Source organism: Lytechinus pictus, unplaced genomic scaffold (genome assembly GCF_037042905.1).
Source record: "Lytechinus pictus isolate F3 Inbred unplaced genomic scaffold, Lp3.0 scaffold_19, whole genome shotgun sequence".
Taxonomy (NCBI): domain Eukaryota; kingdom Metazoa; phylum Echinodermata; class Echinoidea; order Temnopleuroida; family Toxopneustidae; genus Lytechinus; species Lytechinus pictus.
The window spans coordinates 18,655,249-18,671,123 of NW_026974140.1; the positions used below are offsets into that span (position 1 = coordinate 18,655,249).

The following is a 15,875-nucleotide window of genomic DNA, read 5'->3' on the forward strand; positions in this document are numbered from 1 at the left end:
AAATTGATAATACATACATTGTAGTTGGAAGAAAAAAAATATATGTACTGAACACTTTTGGTGTGTGTATAACAAAAAAGAACAAGAAAGGGAGAACATTATAGAATTTATTTACAAATTTTCTTGTTTCTGTTCATTGGATGGTTGAATGCTTCATGCATCAAAATAAGTATCTTACATTTCAAATATATAGGTATGCTGCAAGCAGGAGTATTCAATCATGTTCATTAAAATATGAACCATTTTAAAGTAACATCAAATGATACATTGTATATACTTCTTAATAACACTGGTCTTCAATGCATGATAAATGCATGGAATACTAGAATTGCAACTGTATAAAAAATTCTCTCCAAAAACTTCAAGTCAATGATGACATGGAGATCGAAGGCACCCTTGCGTGAAACCATGAACATACCCAAATACAAAACTGTCAAGTTTACCCAAACAAGCTCAATGTTGGTGGGTAGGGGGTAATGGAGGAGAATGACAGCTGTTCAATTCAAGTAAAAGCACAAGTGTTACCTCTACCAAACATCTTTAAAATGATGAGTTCATGTGATGGTGTCTGACTAGATGGACCAACACATAACAAAGACACATCTTTCTTCCACTCCTTTCCTTGGATGACTATATGGAGTTGGTATGTCAACCTGTTCTTGTCCATCTACCGGTATCCATCACCATTGGCTACCTGGAAAACAGGTAAGACTGGTGGTAGCCTGTCATCCTAAGCTCACCGCCTATCCTGATTAGACTGATCAATCGTTAATTCTGATTGGTCGATGAGTCACGGTCAAATCAAAGTCTTCTATCATTCGCCCCCTGAGAGTACATGTATATAGAGTTTTCAACAACAGTTTCGTAATCGCTGTCGTCATCAGCTTCATAAAACCGCATGTAATAAATCGTTTTTGTCTGAGATGGTCGTCTCGACTTGGCTGCATCATCAGGGCAGTGCACGGGTAAATCTCTAGCGCCACCGCACCAAGCAGCTGATTGGACAACCGAAGCCTTGCAATTTTCGTAATCTTAGGCGAGATAAACGTGACGGTTGAAAGGTTTGCAATCTAATGTACTTTTGGAAAGTAACGATATGACATTGGCAGAGGGAAATGAAAATAGTTTGGTGATAATATATATCTAGGTGGACCGTGTCATATGCTATCTGTTGACAGGTGGTCTGTTCCATTCTAATGAAGGGGGAATAACATTTTAAATTGAGGGTCACTTTTAGCAACGGAATTAACCATTTTATAATAACAAATAAATATTCATCTTCATAATCTTGTTAAATCTAATCTGTAACCGATGTGACTTCTGCAGTGGAATACTGATCTCTGAATTATGAATATTGATTTCATTCTTTCAGGTTGTGAAAAAAAGCAACATGCATTTATTTAACCACTGAAATGAAATTCCTCATAACTGGGTGCATTCAGATATTGAAGCACTGCCACAATGCCTACAGCGGAGTAAAAAAATTATTTCTGACAATGTACTATAGTCTATAAGTGAAAATATTTAAAAGAAGATTTAATTGTGAATATCTTTTCATTATCACCGACTTACCAGCTAGATGGTACTATTTCCATTGAAAATGAATAGGCCTTATTACTGGCTGGCCTTTGAGTTACGGTGTTCCAATAGCACCCATTTGGCCCACTATGAAACCCATGTTTTGCCTTGATTTTATCCAAACATTGAAATGTGATGTTGTTTAGTACAAGTATAATCACATTCAGCTTTTGTATGATTCTTTTCTTGTTACAAGGTAAAACATGAAAACATTATTTAGAACCCAAGTTTGCTATTAAACAAAAAAGCACACAGAAAATGCGTGTAGGTAATAAAAGCAGTAAATGCACCAATATTTAGATGACTTTTTCTGTCTTGGTTTGTAATGTTGAGGTTATCTATTCTCTATGTCTCCCACAATCTCATTTCCCTTTCCTTCCATCCTTTCCACTCTTACCTACAACTTAACTTTGACTTCTTCCTTCATCTTTTATGTATGATTTATACATCTTGAATACCCTTATGATATTTCTTTATCTGCTCATCCTCTCCTAATCTCCTTTCTCCTCAATCTTCCACTCAGGAATGAAAAAATCTTTCTTCTCAATATGCATTGAATTTAGTTGAAATCTTTCAATATCACGATATGCTGGCCAAGTACCCTATACACATACAGCCAGGCTTGCAACTACCAAAATATTTCTAAATGAAACAAAGAATGACTTATCTTGCTTACTTACAGGTAGAAGGATATTCCAGAAAATAAGTTAAGTTAAGTTCACAGTCCTAGTTTCAATCAAGGAAGTCAGTACCAGGCAACGCAACGCTCTGGAAACAATACACCACAGTGATAGCACAACACGGTATATAATATCACGAGCTCTACATAACACACCAAGTGGATGTCATTCCATTTCAATAGTTGGCATTACTAAAAACAGGGTATCTTCCTTCCACACCGAATGCCTACAGCGAAGAACGAACAAATCCCTCAACTTTGCTGTTCTCCCGAAGTCACTCGCTAGTTCTGTCTGATAGACCGTGCTTTTCCGTCCGCTGGACTCCAACCCTACCAGGAGTTCAGCTTGCTTGACTGAAAAGTAATGAAAGATCCACAAGCTAACAGTCACAGCTCTGAGAGGCACCTCTATCCTTAGCATTGAGAGGTTTTTAATTGGAGAGCATGAAAAAACAAGTTTGATTGATAACGACTATAACACATCATTCCATATGGTTGAAGAGTCTGTGAGACGAAAGCAAGATTGGGTTGAAGTTTCTTGCGATGGAGCTAGGTCTTACCTCGACACCCCCATCGGACAGAATGGACGACGCCTGGGACCATTTTTTGCTAAAGCTCTTTTTTTTGCGCCCTTCTCCCACTCTGTGAGAGGTTGGAAGGGGGTGCATACCTGCGCCCAAATCACAGGTGATGACGGATATATTGCTATGACTCATGGGAAGGGTTCAGGCTCCCTAACCCAGGAGGAATGCAGGAGATGCTGCTACTCTCTTCAAGATCTCCTCCAGTACAGGACTATATTGAAGAGATGGGATTGCGGAAGCAGCAAAAAAAGATGCCTAGCTTGAAAATGCAAAGAGATTATTAATGACTCCATCGTTTATATCTTTGGTACAACTTGGGTTGTTGTGACATGGGAAAAGTTATTCGTTGGAATGTTAATGGCTGGCTAAACGACCAATCACGTCTCTTCTTCGGTCAAGCTGGAGGCGTATGTCCAAAACCTGTTGAGGATATTCACCCAGTGTTTTTTCTGCGATTGTTCAAATGTGGTCTTAAAAATGCAACAGATTAAACAGTTTATTTTTGTTTCCAAGTATTTCACCACCATTTCACCTGATACACAAACAAACAAACAAATAAATAAGTTGAACCTTTGATCACTTCATAATTACACAGACAACGATAATGCTGATTTCTTTGTTTAATCAAGATGCCAAACATGTCTTCATGGCTCGATGCGTCATTCCCACAATGTGCAATATTTAAGTAACCTCAAGATATCCAATAATTAATCAGAGAATGAGTAATGCTTTATAGTATACTTTCAATATTGTAATTCATCTTTCCTGTTAACTCACTTAATCAAGTAGCCACAAAAACTTTATTCACTGAGATGAAGACTTGTTTATTTATTCAAAATGGGAAAATGAAAAACAGGTTTTACAGATTCCATCTCCCAACCTGTCCTGTAAGCTCAACCATTCTACTTGTATCGTTTTTGCCCCTTCTGATTAGTCTCTGAGTAGAGTAACATAAAGGAAATAAAAGCTGAAATAAACCAGAAATGTTTACAGAATATGTCTCTCATTTGTAGCTAAATCTTGTACTAAGCGGAGGTTAAGACCCAACTCAACATGCGACTAGTACCCAGCACCCCATCTGATTCCAGTCTGATTCAGATGGGACCGTAGGTAAACAACGGCAGTACAGATCATCTGACGCGGGCCGCTGCCGCGATGAAAGGACCTGGACGGGCGGAAGGGGACTGCGTAACGCAGGAATTCTCCTGCCGGCGGTTCCACCACAGCTGATAATCCCCAACTCTGCCTGGAATGCTAACTGGTTTGGTTTAGAGGGGTAGTGTTCGGAAAACAATTGTCATTATCTCAACATGCTGGCTGCCTGATATGCAGAGATGCATACAGTCTCCAATACTGCTAAGTGGTTATCAAAAGTTAATGCAGGAATAGTCCTAAACACTACCCTAACTTACAGTACCTACTTACAAAATTTTGATATAAACTTACCCTTGCATGTGTATCATATCACACTTTCATAGTTCTATGTCCCTGTATTTCACAACTGTTTCTCTACATTGGGTCATTAAATTAACTTTTTCCATCTATTATCAGAATAACAACAACAAAACATTCTAAATTATACATACAGTAATGATTTTTCTTATATAATAATTTATTTTAATTTTTAAGGCTGAAGGAGCTTTGAAAAATACAAGTAGAGGCCTACAGGTACATGAGAGTATGCCAATTAATTATTTCCAAGTAAATCTATATGTTCAAGCATGTAGGTCCATGGTTCAAGCATGAGGCGACGATGACCCATGCACAAGCAGCTTACCACATTTATGTAGGCCTATGCCTGCATGTGTGTATTATTTGTCAGATGAGGGATGGAGGGGTAGATTTCCAAGAATGTTACACCAGAGAGAAGAGCTGGAATAGAACAATTAACCTCAACTTCTTGTACCGATCACATACTGCACCATAAGAAGGAAAGACTCCTCACCTGTTTTCGTACACTCTGGTGTGATATGAGATGAGATCAAGGAAATTTGGTCAATTTTATTGCCAACAGTACACATGTATGTCTAGGGATATAAACATGGAGCTATATTCTCCATAAGAACTGTAGGTCAGTGGCCTCCTCTATTTAATATTTGTTTGCCTTTGTGGCAAAACTGACTCCATCTGGGGCCTACTTTACTGACTTTTTATAAAGAAATCCCAACAGATAAAAAGCCTGTACCTATTTCTCAATAAATTCCATGTACATCTATGCATCAAGCTATCACGGTGATGATCTTTGTTCTCCCCCAATATTTGCTCCCTTTTTCCATATTGATTGTCTATCATGACTTCTCCTTTTTTTTTCAAATTTCTTTAAAATCTCCCTTCTTTACTTCCTTCTTTGTTACACTTACATGATAAAATATAGGCCCATATCCTAATACTTCACATTCTTTACTTTTGCAGCCCAAATAAGAAATGGATGGCATCGAGAGGGGTCTATGTTCCTAATTACCCTCAGAATTGACAAAGGAACGATCCTTCTATCTTCTTCCCGCTGGAGTCTATTATCCCCCATCCACATCACCATCCCATTCCTCCAATCCTCATCCCGCTGCTAAAACTGTTCGACCCAAGACCCCTCAATCACCACCCATAGGTGCAAAGATTTCATTACTGGAGGACTACATCTTGGTCCTCATCATCCATCCCTCCTCCATCTCCTCCTCCTTGTGATAGTTGGCCTCCAATTACCGCCTCTTTAAAGTCAATAATTTGATCTTGACTGTGCTCTAGAGTGGATAATCTGCCCACACGTAGACTAACAGTGTGTTCACATTTACCTCTGATATTCAATAGCCAATGCGGAAATTGGAATAAAATTTGAAAATAATAAAATCTGCTCCAAAATTTATACATATTTTAAGGTAGTTTAAAAATTAGGTACACAGTAATATATAAATAACATTTTTTTTACAACATAAAATACTCTCTATGAAAAAAGTTGGAAGAGAAATTACGCCAAAATTACTACGAAAATAAAGTATAATGCGAAGATTAAACCTTAACCACAATTACCCTGCTTGAATTACAAACAAGATTTTATAATAATACTAAATAGGTTCATTATTGCGGATTGAAATAATCGCTAGAGGGTATTCATTTGTCTCGCAATCTACTATGGTCAACAAGGAAATTCGTGATCACTCTCGCAAAAAGTGTTCACTAGCTTACAAGTTCACGAGCTTTCGAGTGCCGCTGCAACTCTTTATCAAGTGACGAAAATTATCTGAAAACGTACTCTATTTATACTAATCTCCAGGACCGTACGCACGAACGCGAGAACAATAGGTGGGCATTGATCCGTTGCGTCGGTATGCGGTGCGGCCGGTAATCCGTATATGCAAATAAGCCAGGGGTATATGCAAATACGCCGTGGGTCGGCAATATGCAAATTAGACAAAATTGGCGGGCTCGCTAGTTTCCCGTGGGCGGGGGCTGACTAGCTGAGCGGTCCCTCGTTCGGGGCCGGGAACGATCGGGTCGGCGTGCACTGCCAGGTAAGGGGGTATTGTGCTGTCGGATGGTTCGCATCCATTTTATAACAATATCTATATGTATCGGTTACAAATCACATATATAAAGGTTGCCTGCCCAATTGGCAAATGGATCAAGCTTAGATGCTTTATCATAAAAGATGTTCTTGAAGTTCTATTTTAATCAGATCTCCATTGTATTACAAGAATACAAGCTTAAAAGAGCAAAGAAAAGACAAATGTACTGGACCTACAATGGACACTACTAGTTTTTAGTGTGAACTCACTGTGTAGGTGATGCTATCCATACCAGCAGATAATATCATCCTAATGGTTTTTCAACAGAACTCTGCATGGGCCTAATAGAGAAAGATCGCTTGGTCGGTAATAGCCATAAGTATCACATACAATATCAAGTTTATCCCTGTTACAGTTACTCCATGCGTCCAAAGAGATGGACATAATAGAACATTATTTTGAGAAAATTGTGATGCTGACATAATATAGGCCTACCTCCATTGTCATATTTTGGATGAAAAATGTTTAACAATGGAAATTTGAGTCCACAGAATCATATTTTGAACAGTAATTGCTAAAAATGTAAGCCCCTTTACCCTTCGTCCTCATAAACTTGAAAGATATTGACTCATGGATAGGAGGAAATAAATTGTAATTCATTGCTGCTACATTTATCTATTTAAGTGACAAGATAAATATAAAGAAATAATTGAATGTTCAGTAGCCTACATTAGAGTAAAATGAATATGTAAAATTATCCCTTAATATTGATAAATCCACTCCTCCCAAATCATTTAAATGCATATCACACTATTCTGGAATTTCTTATAGCTTTCTTCATCCTTGAAGGGTTCATAATTCTTAAATAATAATAGGCCTATAACTCAACATGCCCGAGTCATATTAAAGTGTTTAGCAGAGGACAAAAACAAGATAATCAAAAGATCTTGTGCTGTAATCTTGGTTTAATTGGATAGCATCATATCTAGTGTGTTTAAACCTTGAATCCTAAGCGATATGAAACCCATCCTTCAAACCATCATCAAATCTCTGCAACAAATTTTCCCATCTTCCTTTAAAAAAAATAACTGTTTGCTAATTTTGTTAAAGCACACTGTACAATGTAATTTAAACTTCATTTATTATATTTTTTTAAAAGATATGTAATGGATTTTTAAAGCAGATTTTCATATATCTTATTAGGAATATAGTCACACTCAATAGATTGATAAATCAATACATTAAGAGTGGATGTCAGTGTACTTGTTCCCTTTGAAAAAGTGGTTCTTATAATAAACATAAATCCCTAAAGTGGACTCTTGTCCTGGAAAATGAAATGGGACCCAAGTAATCATGAAACCCAAAGTTACAAATTGTTGAAAGAATGATGCCACACCCATTTGATTTACTCTACATCGTGTTGTTTTCAATCATTCACCATTCCTTGTAGCCACAACTAGCTATAAAGCCCTCTTGATGAAAAACTTTCTGGTATCATTAAAATAACATCAAAGAACCATCAAGCTAGGCCCTTAAAAGATGAATTTGATAAAAGGGTTCAATCCGCACCAAAATTACAGTAATTTGTCAAACTAATTTTTGTAGCTTCCCCTCGATATGTGAGAAGAGCCTTCTATTTTCATGACAAGTTTGAAGGACTGAAGCAAGAGGGGTTTAACTCAGATGGAAACCATTGTAGAAGTTTGTATATCCTCAAATTGATCTATTCAAAGGGAGGGATTATGACAAATTGATTTCTCTACGATTCAAATCACCATTTGAATTGAAGGCGATTCCTTACTGCAGTCTTATAATCTTATCTTACATACACGTATACATGTAGGCCTACGTACAATGAAGGGCCTATGTTCAGAACTAAAACATGTACAGTATACATGTACACGTAAGAAGACCAGGCAGTATCAACTTTCATATGAAGTGTAGCCCTATCACGTTATATTCTCCCTGGTGTTGATTCTATTTGAAGTTGTTAATCTAGCTCTCCATTATATAAAACTTCAAAACAAAAAAACAAACAAAAAACAGAAAAGACACCGTCAATTATGCAGCTCTGCTCAAGCAATCTCTTTAACAACACAACTTTCACAATTATTCATGAACAGGTAGTTTTTAATCCCTTCTGACAGCGCAACATAATTAAATTTCCTTCTCCCACTGTCGAGCCAAATGCAATGTGTGTTTTTACAATGAAGTCATCTTATAATAGAGTTTTTTCATGCCTCTATTTTACAGCTACAGCCCTGGGATGTGAATGCCTGAAATTTGTTAAAGTTTATCACATCATTTTGAATTTTGAAAAAAATCAGCTACATTTCAGATATGGTTACTGTTTATCATTATCACAGTTAGGATGCAGAAGTCATCCAAGATATAGGCCTAGATAATATTCCAATAATTTATCTGTTTTACCTGTAATAAAAATGCAAGATAAAATTACAGACAATATAACCACACGTTCTGGTTCCTGTGTTTGTACATAATAGCTCCATGGTTTGTATGTGGACTACTAAGTCTGTCGACACGTACAGAAGAAGAAAAAGAAGAAGTTTTCTAAAACAATAAAAAAATTAAATACTTAGTACTCACCTGAATACAACTTACAAGCTCAAAATTTTTGGGTCCTTACTAGTACTCCATGACGCTATCCAAGCCTTATCGTTCCTCAATCTGAAAACGAAATAAAAGATAGGAAGAAAACATTACCGAAAACATGATTCACCTATACATGTAGGTATGTAGACCGCATTCACATATTTCAATACTGATCATCACCTTCCGATTAAAACACAGGTAATCAATGCAATTGATTATTTTCAAGGGTTTTCGAGTGTCCAAGATGGTCACAAAAACAGCCCACTCAAAGTTTCAAGTAGATTGATCAATACCTCAAAAGGAAGTCCTTTGAAATCCTGCATGTGATTTTTACTACTTTATTCAATTTCAAAGAAAGCCACAGCTGTTGAGCTATTTATCACTCTGTAAACATGAGAGGCATCTTGGATTGATCTTCTTTGAACAATGGGTTATCCCTTTTGTTCTATTCAGGATTAGACATTCTAATGTAATGGACCTTCATTGATCCCACCCCTCTTTACTGAATGGAGCTGGCCAGCCTCAAATGATTGGAAAACAAAGGCAAGTGGCCAGACTTTGGATTAGTCCATTCAAGCAATGGTAATAGGGTGGTAGGGGTGATATATGGAAAGAAAGCTCACTGTCTGACTTTTTAAGCCTAATCCATAACTGAGGGTCATTATCCTCTTATGTACAAACCCCATTGAGGTGATTCACAGTTATGGGATTGGTACATTATTTTGCTGGTAGTAATTAGTCTTTGATTACAAACTAAAAGAACAATGATAAACAGATTTACAAGGAAATGCCAAGTTATCAACCAACAGCCAGCAGCATTGACCAATAAATATCTATGTAGCATCTTGTCTAATTCCATTTACAATGTGGTAACATTCCACTGACCAATACTGACCAAACCTTTTTCATAATTTTCCAAGCATACTACCCCCCCCCCCCCCTGTGTGGTTTTGAAAGTTTTGGTGGGGAGGGGAGGGGTCAGAAATCTCTGATCTTTTACCCCCAAATTCATCTAATTGTTACAAAACGCTTTTGATCTAAAAGAAATAGTCAAGCTAATGTAAAGTAGCTTTCATCAAAGTCCTTCACTCTTTCCCTTGTAATGACCATATATATGGCTTTGGTAATCACAGGGGCCTAATACAACCAGGAAGGAACACTCTTCAATGAATTGTTTCCGGACCTGAATTAAATCACTTATGTCATGTCGAAAACAATCAAAGCCAGGTTTCCATGAAATCTGTTTGGGCAGTTATCACATTCACCTTAACATTTAGGAACCTTTCACCCCCACTCTCTGAAACAAAAAGCTTCCACCAGCAGGCCAATAATACACTGAATATCTTCAATGAATATAGGGCCTATATCTCTTGTTTAGTTTTGGTTCAACTCCAGGCCTCTTTAAATGGTTGGAAGAATAAAACCCATTAATGCACGTTTTCAATGCAGTATATGCATAATAATACCTTTTATGTTTTAAATCGATCATTCAACTATTTTTAACTTCATTACTTATAAACACTCAGTCTGATTGACTTCTGAATTAGGTATATCACTATGACAAATAGGCCTCCAAACTTCCATAGCCAAATATATGAAAAGGTTAAGAATTCATTTTCAACTAACATAGTATCTGAATGACGTGAAAGTCTTTTGAAATGACAAATCATCAACAGCAAAAAAGATAAAAATTCCCTGCATTATATTCAAATTTTCCCTAATACTTCAATTTAACCTAGTACATAAATTGTGATGACATATGACTCATGAAATCAACATTCAAATGGAGAGAAATGGCAGGATTCAATAGCATTCCTAACATTTCTCTGATTTAAAAAATGCTATTAAAAGCCCACTATTTAGTTCGACGCTCATATAACAGCAACATAAATTGTTGTCCATCAAAAACATGTCCTATTTCAGTATAAAATAGTGAAGATTTTATTTTTTTGTTTGAGCTGTACTTTTATTGGGGCAGACATATCTGTCGTCTATAAGGTCAGCAACTATACCTATACCCAGATATTGGAGTTTTGTGCGCAGGTTGGGGTTCTATACTTCACACACACACAAAAATGACAAAAACAAGTGTGATGACTTAAATTCTACAAAAAAGCTTGCATCTGCAAAAGCATATCATTTTGACATAAACATCAATCCATTATAAAGATATGATTTCACTGTCTAGGACACATTTTGAGGTTTGAGGAGCAATATTCTAGCAATCCAAAGCCAATGATATATCTGTTGACCAGTATAACCTGTGGATGCCAGTTTGGTTGAGATTGGAGCCCCAGTTACGAGCTTGACGACAGATTTGTAGTCCTTTCTTCATCCAACAAACAGAAAAAGAAAAAAAAAATATCAGCCAGAAAGAAAGAAAATAGGCAAAGTTGCAAAGGGTTAGTCTAATTCAGAGGCCCATTTCTCAGACTCAGAACTGAAAATTGCAGATAACAGCCAGGAACTCGACTATTTGTTCATAAAAACTGAACTTCTCTCTTTTGTTATCTTCAGACAACAGTTGTTCTTATCTACAAAAGCTTATGAATACCATCATAGTTTTATCCTGTAGAAGATGGGTCCTGTCAAAACAAATTTCTCATGTCATTGTTTCGTTCGGCAAAAAAAAAAAGGGATTTACAGACAAAATCAACAATATAGCCAGGATAATTGCCCATATGGCTGCAGTAATGAATATCCACACCTTATGATTGATAGCTTGTCTTACTGGCATCCTAATGAAATTATCTATTTTTTCATAGCAACCAACAACATTGCAACTGTTTACTTTTGTTTATCAAATTAATTTTGAAATTGAATAGAGAACAACAATTTACTTTTCCTAAATTGTTTTCTCTGAATATAGCTTTATGAATGTTTTGTACACACACTATAATTTATCTTTGCTTCTTTAGTGGTACCAAAACAAACAAAATTAATATTTACAATAGGTGAGTTAGATTGTTAACATAATCAAATAAGCAATTTCGCACAGGTTTTGAACTTCAAGACTACAAATGAAAATTGTTAATAGTTACAGTATGAAATTGAAATGAACTCAATTAAATTAAAAAGTCTGAATGTATCAGTTTTGGTTTCTTGTTACATGCTTGTTTCTTTGAGGTGTGCATAGAATTAGAAGTATTTTATATAGTCTAGAAAAGTCATTCTTCACAATTTTCATGGGGAAAGAGGGGAAAGAGGGGTAATCCACAACTTAATGCATCATTCATGTTTAAAAATTGTTGAAAGACGATTGTCAAAACTCCAAACACGAAACCAAATTCCACATGTCGATGGCCTGATAATCAAGACAGGAGCACAAGGGTCAGAACTACCTGTTCTGATCATAAAATTTATAGATGTCCTCCAAGAAAAGTAAATATGAGTGGAACATACCAATCCAATGAAGTCAGAGTTGATATGTCTTCTGAGGAGACCGCTCAATAATTTCAGTCTGTAAAAGAGCTCGTATAATGCCTAATAAATCAGCAATGGTGTCTCCACTTCAACCCCAAAGTTGAGAAGTGTCACATGTATGAGTAATTGATTCATCTAAAAATGGCTTATTAAAGTATAAATTTGTTTTTAATTTGGATGTATTTCTGCTGTCGAAACCTGATGCGTATCAAAACCAGACAATTATCCCCATAAGGCATTCATTTGGACATTTGGGTCTAAGTGTAATTTAATTTATTTGCCATATTGATATCTTGCTCAAGTCACAAAATAGTTTAAAGCCATATATTGATCAATATTGTTTTGAAAAAAAATTCAATAATTTCAAACTATACAAAATAAAACATTGAGCATATGCAAATTTTGTTTGTTCTCAATAAATAATTATAATTTTCTCTGATAAAGAATGGCGCACACTTTTGGAAAAGCTGAACTATACTTTTTTTTTCAAAAAAAATCTTCTTACCTCTGCAAGGATTTGAAGAAAAACAAATACCATTTAGTTTATAGGAGGCCTACACATTATCACCTACCGGTAATATATTACATATGAATAAATCAAGCTCTATTATGACAAAGGAGGAAATATGATATTTGATTTTACCCTACAAGAAGTTTATAATAGAAACATGATTTTTTAGCGACATTTTTAATGGAAGTAAACTTAAAGCAATAAAAAATGTCAAAGAATCTCTGACTTCCATTAATGATATATATCATATGAATGGGTAAGAAATTGTCTGTTAAGCAGCAGATCAAGACATAAAAGAAGAGGATGATTAGGTAAAAAAAAAAAGACAGATACTTCAAGCATTATCAGTGCAGATCTGCTCACAAAACAAAGAGAATGAGAGATAAAGAGAGACAGACAAAACAAGGGAGAGGGGAGAAGAGAAAGAGAGACAGAGAGGAAGAGAGAAAAGTAAAAAAACAGAGGTGGAAGAAAAAGAAAAATTAACAGAAAGAGAATGAAAACAGGAAAGTGAAACACGAAGAAAAGAAAGAGAGAGAAATTAAAAAAAAAAGATGAGGAGACAGAGAAAGCCCTGAAGATGTCAGACTATCTACACGCTAATCAGAGCCCTCTGATAAAATATGATATTTGATATTTTCAATTTCAAGATCATCACTGCTTCCTATTGCCCCTAGGGACTGTGAGAAAAACTACTGATAGCACTGGGAGATCATCTTTTACAGAATATACCACTTATGAGAATGGATAGAAATATGTGTATATCTTTATCCCATGATTGAAAACAAACAGAATTAAATTTTATAAAGCAACAAGTAAGACACATAAGAAGTGAATCCTGAATGTAATGAGACCATCTAAGAGATAAAAACAAAATGAACAGACCTATATTATAGAAAGGTTCAGAGCCTTCCATATTCAAGACTTTTCACATACAATGTAAGATACCCACTACACGTCATGGCACGTAGGCCCTTGCCTGTCAATTTATGAACAGGGGATATTCTGTAGTACACTGTATTCTCTGAGAATAAATATAGATTTACATGCATGCAAATATTTAAAGAAATAATCCAATATATGTGTCTTGAATCATAAATAAATTTAATTTACTTACATTTCTCCAAAAAATAGTTGAAAATTTGAAGCACTAATCTGAAGCAGCTTCTATTTAGGCCTAATCAATCAAAAGTGTCAAATATCAACAAAAACCTGGAATAAGTTGATTCACATCCTGAATAAAATAGAGGTCTACATGTAGGTTGATTCCCTTGTAATATCTTGGTAGGTCTATGTGTGAACTTTACAGGGTACCTCTTTCTGAGCTAATTTTGGAAGCAAACTGCAGTGTAAACATTTTCATTATCTATGACTAATGACTGAAGAATTCAACCAGAGACCTAAGGATAGCCTTGGTTCATGAAGCTCCCTCTCTATGTAGACCATGGAAAATAATAAGGTTGTGTAAAGACTTTTTGCTTTACAAGTACTGGTAATTCATGTTGCTCTGTTTCGGCCTTTAGAAGTAGGCCAAATTTATTTTCCATACATCATACCAAAATCCTGACCGCGCATTGAAATCACGGTTGTTGTATCCCCTATGGCGTTTTTGTACAGGGGGAAGCTAAACCGCTCAAACCGAAATTACAAGCATGGAGCTCTTTTGCGATATTTTTACTGATCCTTGGTTTTGTGTAAAAATAAGGATACCAATGGCAAGCAATTGTCTTGGTCTTTCCAACCATGTATTTTTCTAGCAATGGATATGTTGTAAGGCTGGGGAACTAAGTGTGAAAATTATAGTAAACTTTGAAGTCAATTTTTTCTCTGAAATTGGTTTGCACCGTCGTATGTGTGATACGACGGTTCGGATGACCGCCGAAGATATATATTGAAAAAAAAATAAATAACCAACTTTCCATCAACAACAATAACACCAATAAATTATGCAAGAAATATATAGTCCTATTGGGTTGCTGGATATCAGGAAAAATGAAAACTTATCGCCTACCCATACATGTATGTTCCACATATTTTGGTCCATGTCTTTGTTAAAGTACATTGTGATGATGGGTCTTTAGAAGCAGGCTAATAGCTGTGTAATGGTTTGCCAAGTGACAGGCAAGCATACCATACACCAGTTGGTCAGTCAGGGTTATAAATGATCTTTCCAAATTGAATGCGATAAGTCCATGCAATCATGATGTAGAAAGATATGCTCACACTGATTACTGTGGCTCGTTAATGGACATTCAGGGGGAATGTAGTAGTATTGGTGTAGTACGGGCTTGCTTTGAAATCTGAAAAGTTAAGGCATATATGTCTAGTGTCTGTCTATACCCCTGTCTACATCACCAAAAAGTTTACAAGAACACTAATGATGACATTGACAGTGCTACCAAATTTGGTCCAATGAACCACTACCATTTCACCTGAAGGTTCAGTGTCAATGACATACAATTATGTCTGGCACTATTTCTTTACTCTCATAAAAGATCATTAAAAATAACTGAAATATGTGAGGACCTACTAGCAATATCCATTTCCATATAACTAATATGTTCTTTGTTGGAGTAAGATTTGTAACATTATCAAACAGAGGTCATCTTCATCATTTTTTTAAATCACAAAAATGCATAATTTTAATCATCAGGCCTACCTACAATATGAACAAAAGGTGGAGTATAATATGTCTGTTATTCTCGGAAACCTGGACAACTTTGTTTTAAGTGTCAAATTATATCACAAACAATCCCTTCATGAATTATGAACAGTTGTCCATATGAGACATCACACCTCATAATTCTCATACTGGTGTGGCTTTGTGATTTAGGGTGAGTGTACTTTTATTATGACTCTTTTATTACTCCGAAAAAGAAAAAAAAATATTATTAAAAATAGCAGTCAGAATAGTAGTGAAAAAAAGCCTTGTATTCAAGTAAGAAATGGAACCAAGTGAATTAAAATTATTTGTGGAAAATTAATAT

The 15,875-nt window shown here is 35.8% G+C and overlaps 1 long non-coding RNA gene across 1 annotated transcript; it reads right to left on the minus strand.

Moving 5' to 3' along the window:
- Positions 1-1,775: 1,775 nt before the first annotated feature.
- Positions 1,776-14,261, minus strand: LOC129259899 (uncharacterized). Its single transcript, XR_010296675.1, has 3 exons — positions 14,006-14,261; positions 6,394-9,029; positions 1,776-5,900 (listed from the first exon to the last, which is right to left on the minus strand). It is a non-coding gene; the product is annotated as an uncharacterized LOC129259899 (long non-coding RNA).
- Positions 14,262-15,875: the final 1,614 nt, after the last annotated feature.